The following is a 12,259-nucleotide window of genomic DNA, read 5'->3' on the forward strand; positions in this document are numbered from 1 at the left end:
TTAGGCAAGTGATGACACAGCCACTACAATTTCACTGCCAAAGTAACCAGCTTCATTTTTGTATTAGCATAAAGAGAATGCATATACATTTCAGGGTAAAGCCCCCATCTTGCTTTGACTGAACAGCGAAGAACTTCCCAGTAATATCTCTAGCGCCGAAATAATGAACTCGATCATTTCAAGAGAAATCAGAGAAACATAGGTTTATGCCCACAAAAAGGTAAAAATCTGGAAGAAGCACAATGAATACTAAATAGTATGTGTTTTGACAATTAGTTAATGTTCATTGAGAGCACAACAGCACAAACCCAAAACCTGGATCATAATGTTTTGATGCTGTAATGGTTCTAGTGGTTGCTCATGCGTAAATTGCCGCCACTCCTGGCTAGGTTGCCTGGTTGAACCCTTTCTGTCTGGACAGCCTTTCACCCGTGGCTGTCTCAATCGCTGGCAGAATCCATCAGTGGGCGTTTCTTGAACTTCTTCCAGCAAAGAAGTTCTTTGACGCCAAGTCTCCTCCTACTCTCCCTGCGCGTAAGTCTTCTGCACAGGGAGGGTGTGGGCAGCGGAGGACCCGTGCTCTCCCCGCTGGTCTCCGGCGAGGAGTCCTGGAGCCTCCTCTCCGATTCCCCCATCTGCCCCCCTTCTCCACTGGTGTTACGCTGATTTCCTTCCCCAGCAGATGGGCTGCCTCTCTCCCTACTGGGAACCCTCTCCGGCATCCCTCCGGAGCCTTCCCTCCACCTCTGGCTCCGATGGCAGTTCCCTGATAGATGCACACATCTTTCTTGTGTTCATATGGCTGCAGATTCCTTCCCAAATATTAGCGCAGGCAGTAATACTAATTTTTCTATGTCACATTCTTCTTGGTCTAGATATATTCTCAATTCGCATGAAGCACCTAATTTCCCTTTAAAAACTTTCTGTATATCTTGGTTCTCACAAGTCTCTTCAAGTAGCCTGTAATCATAGACCTCTTTACTATGCTTTCAGCACAAATAATTAAAGTGTGCAAGATGGAGCAGAAGCACATCTTCTGACATTCCCCCTAACACTGACATACTCCCTACATTAGAATCATAGAATTGGAAGAGACCACAAGGGCCATCGAGTCCAACCCCCTGCCAAGCAAGAAACACCATCAGAGCACTCTTGACATATGGTTGTTGAGCCTCTGCTTAAAGACCTCCAAAGAAGGAGACTCCACCACACTCCTTGGCAGCTGTCGAACAGCTCTTACTGTCAGGAAGTTCTTCCTAATGTTTAGGTGGAATCTTCTTTCTTGTAGTTTGGATTCATTGCTCCGTGTCCATTTCTCTGGAGCAGCAGAAAACAACCTTTCTCCCTCCTCTATGTGACATCCTTTTATATATTTGAACATGGCTATCATATCACCCCTTAACCTCCTCTTCTCCAGGCTAAACATGCCCAGCTCCCTTAGCCGTTCCTCATAGGGCATCGTTTCCAGGCCTTTGACCATTTTGGTTGCTCTCCTCTGGACACGTTCCAGTTTGTCAGTGTCCGTCTTGAACTGTGGTGCCCAGAACTGGACACAGTACTCCAGGTGAGGTCTGACCAGAGCAGAATACAGTGGCACTATTACTTCCCTTGATCTAGATGCTATACTCCTATTGATGCAGCCCAGAATTGCATTGGCTTTTTTAGCTGCCGCGTCACTCTGTTGGCTCATGTCAAGTTTGTGGTCAGCCAAGACTCCTAGATCCTTTTCACATGTACTGCTCTCAAGCCAGGTGTCACCCATCTTGTATTTGTGCCTCTCATTTTTTTTGCCCAAGTGCAATACTTTACATTTCTCCCTGTTAAAATTCATCTTGTTTGTTTTGGCCCAGTTCTCTAATCTGTCAAGGTCGTTTTGAAGTGTGATCCTGTCCTCTGGGGTGTTAGCCACCCCTCCAAGTTTGGTGTCATCTGCAAATTTGATCAGGATGCCCTTGAGTCCATCATCCACATCGTTGATAAAGATGTTGAATAAGACCGGGCCCAAGACAGAACCCTGTGGCACCCCACTAGTCACTCTTCTCCGGGATGAAGAGGAACCATTGATGAGCACCCTTTGGGTTCGGTCAGTCAGCCAGTTACAAATCCACTGAGTGGTAGCATAGTCAAGACCACATTTTACCAGCTTCTTTACAAGAATATCATGGGGCACCTTGTCAAATGCCTTGCTGAAATCAAAGTAGGCTACATCCACTGCGTTCCCTTCATCTACCAGGCTTGTAATTCTGTCAAAAAACGAGATCAGGTTAGTCTGACATGACTTATTTTTCAGAAATCCCTGCTGACATTGAGTGTGGACATCTGCAATGAAGTGGGCCACAAATGTCAGGCTTCAGAGACTCGGTTTCTGTGGTGTTTGCCTCCTAGGTGGGTCATAAGGAAAGGGTTAAATGAGTGTGAAGTGATTGGCCAGTGGGAACCCAAGGGGAGGAGTTAGAGTTAGAGTTGGTGTTGTGTGGAAGTCAGTTGGGAGTTGGAGAAGGAAGAGGGAGGATAGGTCTGCGGGTTGGTCGAGTTGTGTGGTGAGAGAGTGAGAGAAACTGATAGAAGGAGCCAGATAGACAGTTGGGATAATTAGTTATCAGTTATTAGGAAAGGTATAAGCTGGTATAGAAACTAAGATTAAGAAACTGACAAGAAAAATTATCTGAAACCATAAACTTGTTCATGCTTATAAAATAAACTTGATTATTTGTTAATGTTAACAACTGTCTGGACTCCGTGTGTACCCCAGAGAAACAGGTTGGTGATAGCGGGGAAGCAATAACAGTGGTGGCACAGGGATCAATAGACCATTGAACGTCCAGGGACCCTGTGTGAGCGCCACAGCTTCCTTCCCTCCTTTGGCAGTAGATAAGCGGAACAAAGTGAAAGGAGTCTCTTACCAGTTAGAAATTTTAATGATCGTAGTGAGAGAACAAAGAATCCATTCCTCGGAATGAAGGTGCTCCCAATTAAGGGTTACACCCACTTCCTCCCTAGTCACACACATCACTCCCGTGTCTTGCAACCTGATCTCGCAACTACTTTGCTTTCTGTCCTGCCATCTTATCTGCTATTCTTGACCTTGGGCTGAGCGGCTGAATGCTTTCCAATGACAACGAGTCTGTTAACTCTCTCCCTCCCTGTTCTTCTCCTCCTAACTGTTCCCCACCCAGTACTTCCCAGCTTCTGCCTTCGGAACCATGTCCCTCTGCAAACCAGTGTTCCAAATCTATACTGTCCCACTGCTCCTGGGAAGATTCAGGATCAGGAGGAAGGGGAGGCTCCCACTATTCTTCCTCAGTGCAGCCCTGCTCAGCACGGTCCCTGACACAAATGACAAACTGCCATATGCAGACAATTCGCTCACCACCTGCATGTTCAGGGTCCTGACAGCATGAAGTCCCTATGCGTGAACAGCTGCTCTTGTGCTTCTTTGCTCAATATGTGGACATTTGGGCGTGTGCTCATATGGTTGTAGATTCCTTCTCAAATACTACCACAGGCAGTAATACTAGAGAAGTCTAAGTTTCCAGTGTGCATGCCTTCCAAACGAAGGAAGTTTATCCAGTAAGAGTTATATTAAGCCTATAAGTGATCACCAAAGAAGAAGCAGCCCAGGAAGAGAAACATAAAACAATACCACCTGTGTGGTTATTTATAGAGACTTGGGTCAAAATGCAGGCAAATTCTATCTGCCATTATAGGTTTCCTCCACACACCACCCCAGTTAACATGTTCACTCTCATTCTTCCCTAGTTATTCAGCTCAGCTTTCATTATATGTCCTTGCTTTTCATAAAACAGCCTTTTGTTCTCATTATTTTATTCATTGCTTGTCATGGCCATCCTCCTCTCTCTTTCTCCCCTGAACTCATCTCCTGTCAAAATATTTTCTCTGTAAGTATAAAAGCCGGCGGGGGTGGGGTGGGGGTAGGGTAAAAGAAAAAGAAATGAAAAGAAAGGATGTTTCATTGCCAAAGTGGAAAGAAATATGATGGAAAAGCCAAGCCGCACATCTAATTTTAGGCCAGCCATCCAAATTTAAAACTACCTAATTGATATCTCAGATGGCAGGTATCATCTCAGATGGACACAAATCCTGAGATTCCTTCCAGATACTCGTGTTTTGCCCCTCGTTAGAATGAAGTTATGTATCATGCTGGAAATGTGAATGGCAAGCAGTAGGGTGGCCACATATGCATTAGCAGAAAAATGAGGGCACACATCAACAAACAAGAGGACAAAAGAAGAAACTGATTCATGCACACTGATTTATGTGTCATGATGCACATTTAGAAAGAATTGGTATAAGATAAATAGAAATATGATGCATCTGACCAACACTATGAGCAGGTGACCTGGGTCTCTCCTCAGTCTGCTGTCCAGGTGCTAACTGCTGATTGGCAACTTCAAGGCCCCTTACCCCCTCTTTTTGATTTGTTTAGCTTTACACTTGACTTGAACTGGACAGACCTTCCAGTAGAGAATGTCTTCTAAAAGAAGACTGCCCTCTGATTAAAAGCAGACTAATGCTAACTTCTGCAGTATTGGGATGGAGATAACTACGACACTTATATCTGCTCTTTGTGACCACACAGGAAGCAAGATGCAAAGGTTTGGGTGGGAACTGGGCCACATTTATTAAAATATTTAACCCCAAAACTAATCTCCAAAGGTGTGGGATCTAACGAATAACCAAAGTTTGGGCAATCCAACCTTGCTGAGGTAGCCTACCCTCTACCCATTCCCTTAAGGTCCACCCTTTCCATTGTATAGGAAGGCCTTCCTGCTCCACCCCCTCCTGGAGCCCCACAGCTCCAGGCAGATATTACAAGTTTATCCCAAAGGTGCCCCCTAACAATGCCATTGAATCCCACAGCCCCCAAAGGCAGGTCCTGGGATCACACCTTTACTCTTTAAGGATGCCTTAGGCTGCTCACCAAACCTTAACAACTTCATAACTTCCCCTATTACTTGCCAATGTGGCCAATTAACTTATTTGATTATGCTCACTGAATACGTCAGTGGAAAGTAGGAGGAAAGACCCACCAGCAAAGCCAATCAGCTGATACTCTCTCAGGGTGAGGGGTGGGATGAGGAGGGCTTAAATAGCCTATGCATCAACCATGCCCTCTCCCCAGCATCGACTGCACACTGAAGCCATTTGCCACATCTCCCCCATTCCCTGAGTGGCCTCTCACCAGTGCAACAGGTACAAGATTATTTTTATACTTTTATGTGCTCTCATCAAGAGTCTGGACAAACACTTAAAAGGACATGACTTGAAATGTTGCATTAACATTGTTTCATGAATATTATCTTGCACTGCTAGTTAAAGTATGCAGGTAAGTAAAATAAATAAAAGTGCGTGTCAGTTCTCCTGCACATGTTTCATTTCAGTGAATGATGGTGCTCTAGCAGGGTTCATCACAGCAGGTCTTATGCTATCACTGTGAGCTGAAATAAGAATATTATATTGAGGGATAGCAGCAGAAAGGAAGAAACAAACAAAGAAAGGGTGTGTGCAGGATCATTTTTACAAAGGATTGTATGCAAATAGTGTTAGGAAGAATTTATCCAACCTGGGTTGAAAATACTCAACCAAATGGTGTGTTTAAATCACGTTGGATTAAAAAAGAAAAGAAGAAAAGCCCTACTGAGGAGTGTAGTAGAATGGAAAGAAAATGGAATAGAGAGAATAAATCTTTTCAAACCTCTCAAATCCACAATTTATGCTTCTTCTCCACAACAGAGATGTGCAATACTTAGCATGTCCGCCCCCTTTCAAATGCAATTTTTAAAAAGAAAAAATAGCCCTTGGCAATTGGATAGGTATGAGTTATGCATTGTGCTTAACACAAAAACAAGCAGACAGGAAAGAATTAGCTTATAAAATTGATTTGGTTTGTTTAGGTACACCAACAAGAAATATGGTATTCAGCATATCACCCTATTCGGTGACAGACAATTTTTCAAAAGTTTATTGCCTCTGAAGTTTCATGTACAGTGGTACCTCTGGTTACGAACTTAATTCGTTCCGGAGGTCCGTTCTTAACCTGAAACTGTTCTTAACCTGAGGTACCACTTTAGCTAATGGGGCCTCCCACTGCCGCTGTTCCACCGGAACACAGTTTCTGTTCTCATCCTGAGGTAAAGTTCTTAACTCAAGGTACTACTTCTGGGTTAGTGGAGTCCGTAACCCGAAGCGTTTGTAACCCGAGGTACCACTGTATAAACTTGGAGGAAACCCCTCCGAACTTCAGCAGATGATGTTCAAACTGAGAATATAGGGCACAACCCTAAAATGAAGGTAGTAGGTGTACTGAAGTCTGAATTAATGCCTAATTCTGTGTTGGACTGTGGTCATTGTCTTTTTTCTTTCCTTTGGGAAATACCCACAACTTTGTCTTAAACAGACAAATCGTAGCCTGGGCTTGGATGACATGGCAGGTCATAGTGTGGCTTGTCTGAGCCAGGCTGGCGCCATGTGGGGAAAGGGAAAGACTCAAGAGTTGAACCGTTGTTTTAGACAAATTGGATTATTGTGATGCATGAACAGGGCCAGTGAATAGTATGCATTCTTTGGAGTTCCTCAATTCATCCAGGGCAACCAACTGACTGCAGGAGAGGGAACAAGTACAAGCAAGTAGAAGCATTAATCTCAGGAAGAGCGGAAGCCATTTCTGCTGCTAAATTTATCCATGGTGGCATCTCATTCATGGAATTCCCAAACTGGGCAAGTGCATGGCACTGTTATGATGATGGTGTTTAGGTGCCTTTGAAACCCAAATGTTCATTTAAATTTCAGTGGGTGATACTATTTTGCATTTTTGCTTTAAGAAAAAAAAAATTAGGTACTTTTATTGTATACCTTGTATTTTTACATAGCTTACCACCCTGGGCTCTCAAATGCAGAAAAGTGGTAATGAAATGATATCATATGAAATAAATTTAAAATAATGCATTTGAAGGCTCTAGAAGATATGTGAGTGAATAAAATATCATTAATGTACAAGTTTATAAACCTAGCAGACAGAGCTTTATGCCAGTGGCATTTTGAGATTTACCCCACCTCAGAATTCTTGACATTTTAAGATTTTCCTGTAATAACAATAAGTTTATATTAAAATGCATATAACAATATTTCTTTATGAAAATATATGTGTCTCTCTGCATGTGATATAAAGTGAATTAGTGAAGCTGCCATAGCAGCCAGCTCCTAGGGGCCAAGGTTCCTTCACCCAAGGTTCCTTCACCCTAAAATATTTGAAGGGCCACCATTCAAATGGTGTGTGCATCCTACATCATGTGATCAATTATGTAGGGAGGGGCTTACCTGTGCCCTACAATATTTTATTTAAATTGGCACTCCAGGGGGCTGCAATCCTAATTCCATGTACCTGGGAGCAGCGATGGGGGAAGCAATTTGTTTCAGTTTTAATGAAAGGCAAACGTTCTGAAACAATATGTGAACCAAATCACAGGCATCCTTTGAAATTCACACTTCTAATTTTGCAATGCAGTTCTCCAGACAAACCATGTGTACAAAAAATCCATGTACAGTGGTACCTCAGGTTACAGACGCTTCGGGTTACAGGTGCTTCAGGTTACAGACTCCACTAACCCAGAAATAGTACCTTGGGTTAAGAACTTTACCTCAGGGTGAGAACATAAATTGTGTGGCAGCGGCGCAGCGAGAGGCCCCATTAGCTAAAGTGGTGCTTCAGGTTAAGAACAGTTTCAGGTTAAGAATGGACCTCCAGAACGAATTAAGTTCATAACCCGAGGTACCATTGTACTATAGGTGAAAATGACATACAAAATGCATCATATGTGATGTAAACCATTTTGAGGTCATGCCTGTCCAATCACCTGCAATGCAGGAAAATCAAAAGGGCAACCTTGGTGTTATCAGCACCACGCTCTAACCATCTGTGCTATCCAGATAGATGGACAACAAGGAATACGTTGAGTGCCATTAAGAGTATTATGCTAAAGAAGTGAAAACAGTGGCTCCAAAACCAGAAGCTGCTGTGTACAGAATCAAAACATTAGTTCACAAAGCTCAGTTTTTGTCTTTTCTGACTGGCAGAATCTCTCCAGATTTTCAGGCAGGTCCTACACCAGCCCTACTTGAAGATGCTGGGGATGAAACCTGAGATCTTCTGCTTGCAAGACCATTACTTCTTCTTCCACTGAGCTTCAGGCCTTTGCTGTGCAGAGAGAGCATCAGAGCCTGGGGAACCCACAGCAGGTTCAGGAAGCAGAATAATCTCTCTTGGAAATCCAGGTTCATTCTGATGAATGCATTTTAAGGGAATATTGTTTTATCAGCCCAGTCAGATGACTGCAGGCCTTCATCTCTCTCCTGTATGAAACTGAAGATCTGAAACTTCCACTTAAAGGTGAAGGTACTCGTCACTGTAGAGCACAGGGAATTGAGGGAAAAGCAAGGCAGAATTCGTGTGCGCGCCTGCTCTAATTTCAAAGGTTGTGTGATGTTTGGGATTTATTTGTGATGCAGTCAGCAGAGGCTACACAATATATCGTTCCAGAAAGAAGCAAATGCTCTGTTCTGGTAACAAGGAGAGAATTCTGATTTGAAAGGGGGTGGGAGAATACTTTAGCACATTTCTCTGGCATCGTCAGGTAGCTTTCTCCCCTTTCAGATCACACAGTAAGCTTAACTGCTGTTAATTAAGGACACCAGACTCTCTTACTTTTCCAATCCCAAAACGCAATTGTCGTAAATATTGTAAATTATTACAATATTTGTGATTTGGCTCCCCAATGAGAACTTTGTGCCTAGTTTAAACAACAGCAGCCACTTCCCAGTGGAACATGTTACACCTGGCAAGTGTTTCAAACTGTTTCAAAGAAAAGTTTTGCTTTCTGGCTTTTGCCGTAACTTTTTCCCCCCAGCTGAAAAAGAATCTGAGAAAGAAGAATACGTTTTCAGCTAAAATGACTGGATTTTGCTGTGCGTTATGACTAGTCACAGCAGGTAGGACAGGGCTACTGTCTTCCAGAACTGTGCTGACAGCCATAGCACCATGCTGCCTGGCTGAGAGGGAAGCTGGCTGTTCACCTGCCTCTTCCAGCTTGTGTTGTGACTTCACAGTCTGGAAGACATGGAGAACTGAACGACTTCTGCATCTGTGTGCATTTCTTAGGAACCGACAGGTGGTTTGAATGCTGCAATGAGGCCACACTCCACAGCTGGCCTCAGAGCTGACTAGAAAAAGACAATCAAGACCCAAGCCATTTCTCCTCCCTTGCAGAGCTTATACTAGACATCCCATGAATGAAGCTGTGCAGGTGGGTGTAGCAGACAGTGTGGGATGAGGTGCTGTGCTTTTGTCTTCCATGACCTGGAATGTTGTGCTCAAGAGAAAGAGCAGAACAGAAGTGCTGCTATCTTCTTGCCTGATGCTCATGATCTGCTTTCTGCACCTTTCCATCTGGCCACTTCTATTATCTTCAGCTGACCCTCCAAGGTGCTACCAGATACCTGGGGACTCTTTTCCCCAGGTTGAATAGATCACCCAGGGGAAGGGGATAGAAAGAATGCTCCTTTCCCATTGTCCATTCTGTCTAGTAGAATTTGTAGATAATCAAGGGACCAATTTATGTTTGTATTTTTATTTTAAAAAATAATTATTTTTATTAAAGATTTCATCATTTGCATGCATTGTCTCTTTTTTCAAGTTGTGTTTTCTACAGAGCAGTTCCATTTGTTGTAAGACATTAGTGTTACTTGCAGTATTAGGTTGGGAAGAAAAGAGGGGAGGAAGAGGGGGAGGGGGAATGGTGAGTGGGGTGGGGTGGTTATGCTTCTATTTTTCTACTTTCTGTATGTGTGGGGTTTTGTGTCAGTGTCACTGTATGGGTTCTCTTACTATTCACTTGTTTTATTTCCTTGATGGTGAGAGAGGTTGGGGGTGGCCTAGGGTGTGGTTGGTTGTCTTGCTTGGCTGTAATGAGATTTGTTTTTGTGTGAGAGTGGGGTGTGTGTCTGTGTATTTTTGGATCAGGTTAGCAAGATTGATTCATATGCTGTTGGTGGATTTTTGTTGCCTTGTTTGGCTGTATATGTGATAAAGGGGAACCGTACAAGGGTGAAGGCGTCTTCTCCTAATGTTTGTATTTTTATAAGTTTTATAATGCCCCCTACCTGCCCATTTGATTACTTTGATCTGCAGAGCTTGCCCTTGCCATTCAAGTCCCACTCAAGCCCCGTATGATGGTTGTTCTATAACTGTAGCAAGTCAATATTTTAGTGCAGCAGAACTTGGAATTAAGGAAGGTATTCATGTATGCAACCACTGATGCAAGAATGCTGATGGCCAGATGGTGGAAGGGTGATAAAATACCAACTAAAATGGAGTGGCAGGCGAAATTATTTGAATATGTAGAACTGGCAAAGATGACAGGAAAAATTAGGAGGGTTTAGCCTGCTGATCAAAGCTGTTATTTATTAAACGTGCATCCCACCCTCTCAAAGGAGCACAATGTGGTAATCACATTGGTGATAAAAAATGACACACTTAACAATACAATCAAATATTTAAAACATGTTAAAACACCTGAAATGTAAAAAGATCTCAGAGTTTGTTTTCAATGAAGTAAGTCTAGCACTTCCATAATCATATTAAATTTCAGGTAAATCTAAGTAAGATTCAAGTATTCTTTAACAACCCAAACATGCTCTTATGTATGTGAAAAACAGCAAGACTTTGCATATTCTACTTTTTTCCATTAATGCATTACCCTCCCATCACTTACATTCCTCCATATGCGCTAGCTCTAGTAATTACCATGAAATACATTAAGAGGTGTCTTCTGTTAATTATAAGAAGAAAAAGAATCATAGCAATTAACCTTTCCATGTGGGAGGTTACATGATTGAAGAGTTCACCAGTAATTACAAGCAGCAGAAAGTCATTGAGCAACACCCTTCTAACCATGGCTAAAAACAGTAATTTGCTTTTAACCAGTTAGTTGAAACGTGCTGATTTTACTGTTCCGTTAAGCAATTATCATGCCTGACTATGGCGTGACACTCTTTAAAATCTTTAAAGAGGAACTGGTCAGTACAAAACTGTAGTGCGCCAGTCTGGCTCCAATGGTAGTGTGAACGAATTATGTCTCTCCCTAGACATCATGAAGGTGATATAAATTTCCACAGTCTTTTCATACTCCAAAAAAGAGGCATTGTACCAATGATTCATGAACCTCCCTTCCCTAAAAGTCATGTGCTAAATTCAGTCTTATCGCTCTTTCTTCCAGCTCCTTCTAGCATCTATCTGGGTGCTGTGACCAGAACCTTCTTCCAGTCCAGACTCAATATATTTCTCTCAATATTTCTCTATCCAGAGTTTGTCTCCTAATCTCCCCTAGATAATTTTTCTAGCCCCTTCTCAAAAATTCTGACTCACTTTCTCCCCTGATTGTTCTTATCTCCACTGTTTCTGAGACCTTGGACATGTGGAAGGGTATCTTAATGTTTTCCTTCCTTCTCTGTGGTCTTTAGGGGAAGTGCTAGATCTCAAACTTTCTATACTGAAGGAAGAATGTTTTCCATAACCTGGCATACAAAAGCTGAAATCCAGGTACAAACATCGCCCCCTAACTGGATCTGAGATCTTGAGGGACAAGATAGTTTAGCATAGCCTGTAGCAGAATCCCTGAAATTCTGGTTGCCACTGTGATCCAGCAATAGGGAAAGTATGTTTACGTTCTGGCTGGATCACAAACCTTTTATCTAATTCTTTGCAGAGCACTGAAGATACCACATCCAGCAAAGACAGGTCTTTTAAAAAACAAACTCATTTGGTCCTGGATCAGGCCTAGGAATGCTTCAGTCCCTACCAGAAACCATCAGTCTGGTTCAGTTCCAAAGAGGTTGGGACTCTGATCCATCCCTATGAATGGGACAAGAGAACCTTAAGAATCCCCTTTCTGCAAATGGGCCAGTTGGTGAATTCCATTCTACTTCAGAGGCTGTATGTACTTTCCTCCCCAAAACCATCTGACTTGTAGTCAGTGAGCCCTAGAATGGGGACCTTTAAAGCGGTGGCACCCAGAATTTGGAAGTCTACACTTGGCTCTGACACTACTTGTGATTAGAGGTCAGCCAGGGCTGGATTTAGGTTTGAGGCCCTAAGCTACTAAAGGTAATGGGCCCCTTTATATGTCCAGCTGTCCTTTGTCAACAACAATTTGTTGCTGTTTTTTGTGTTGAATATATGCTTTAT

This window comes from Podarcis melisellensis (assembly GCF_964234715.1).
Source record: "Podarcis melisellensis genome assembly, chromosome: 2".
NCBI lineage: Eukaryota > Metazoa > Chordata > Lepidosauria > Squamata > Lacertidae > Podarcis > Podarcis melisellensis.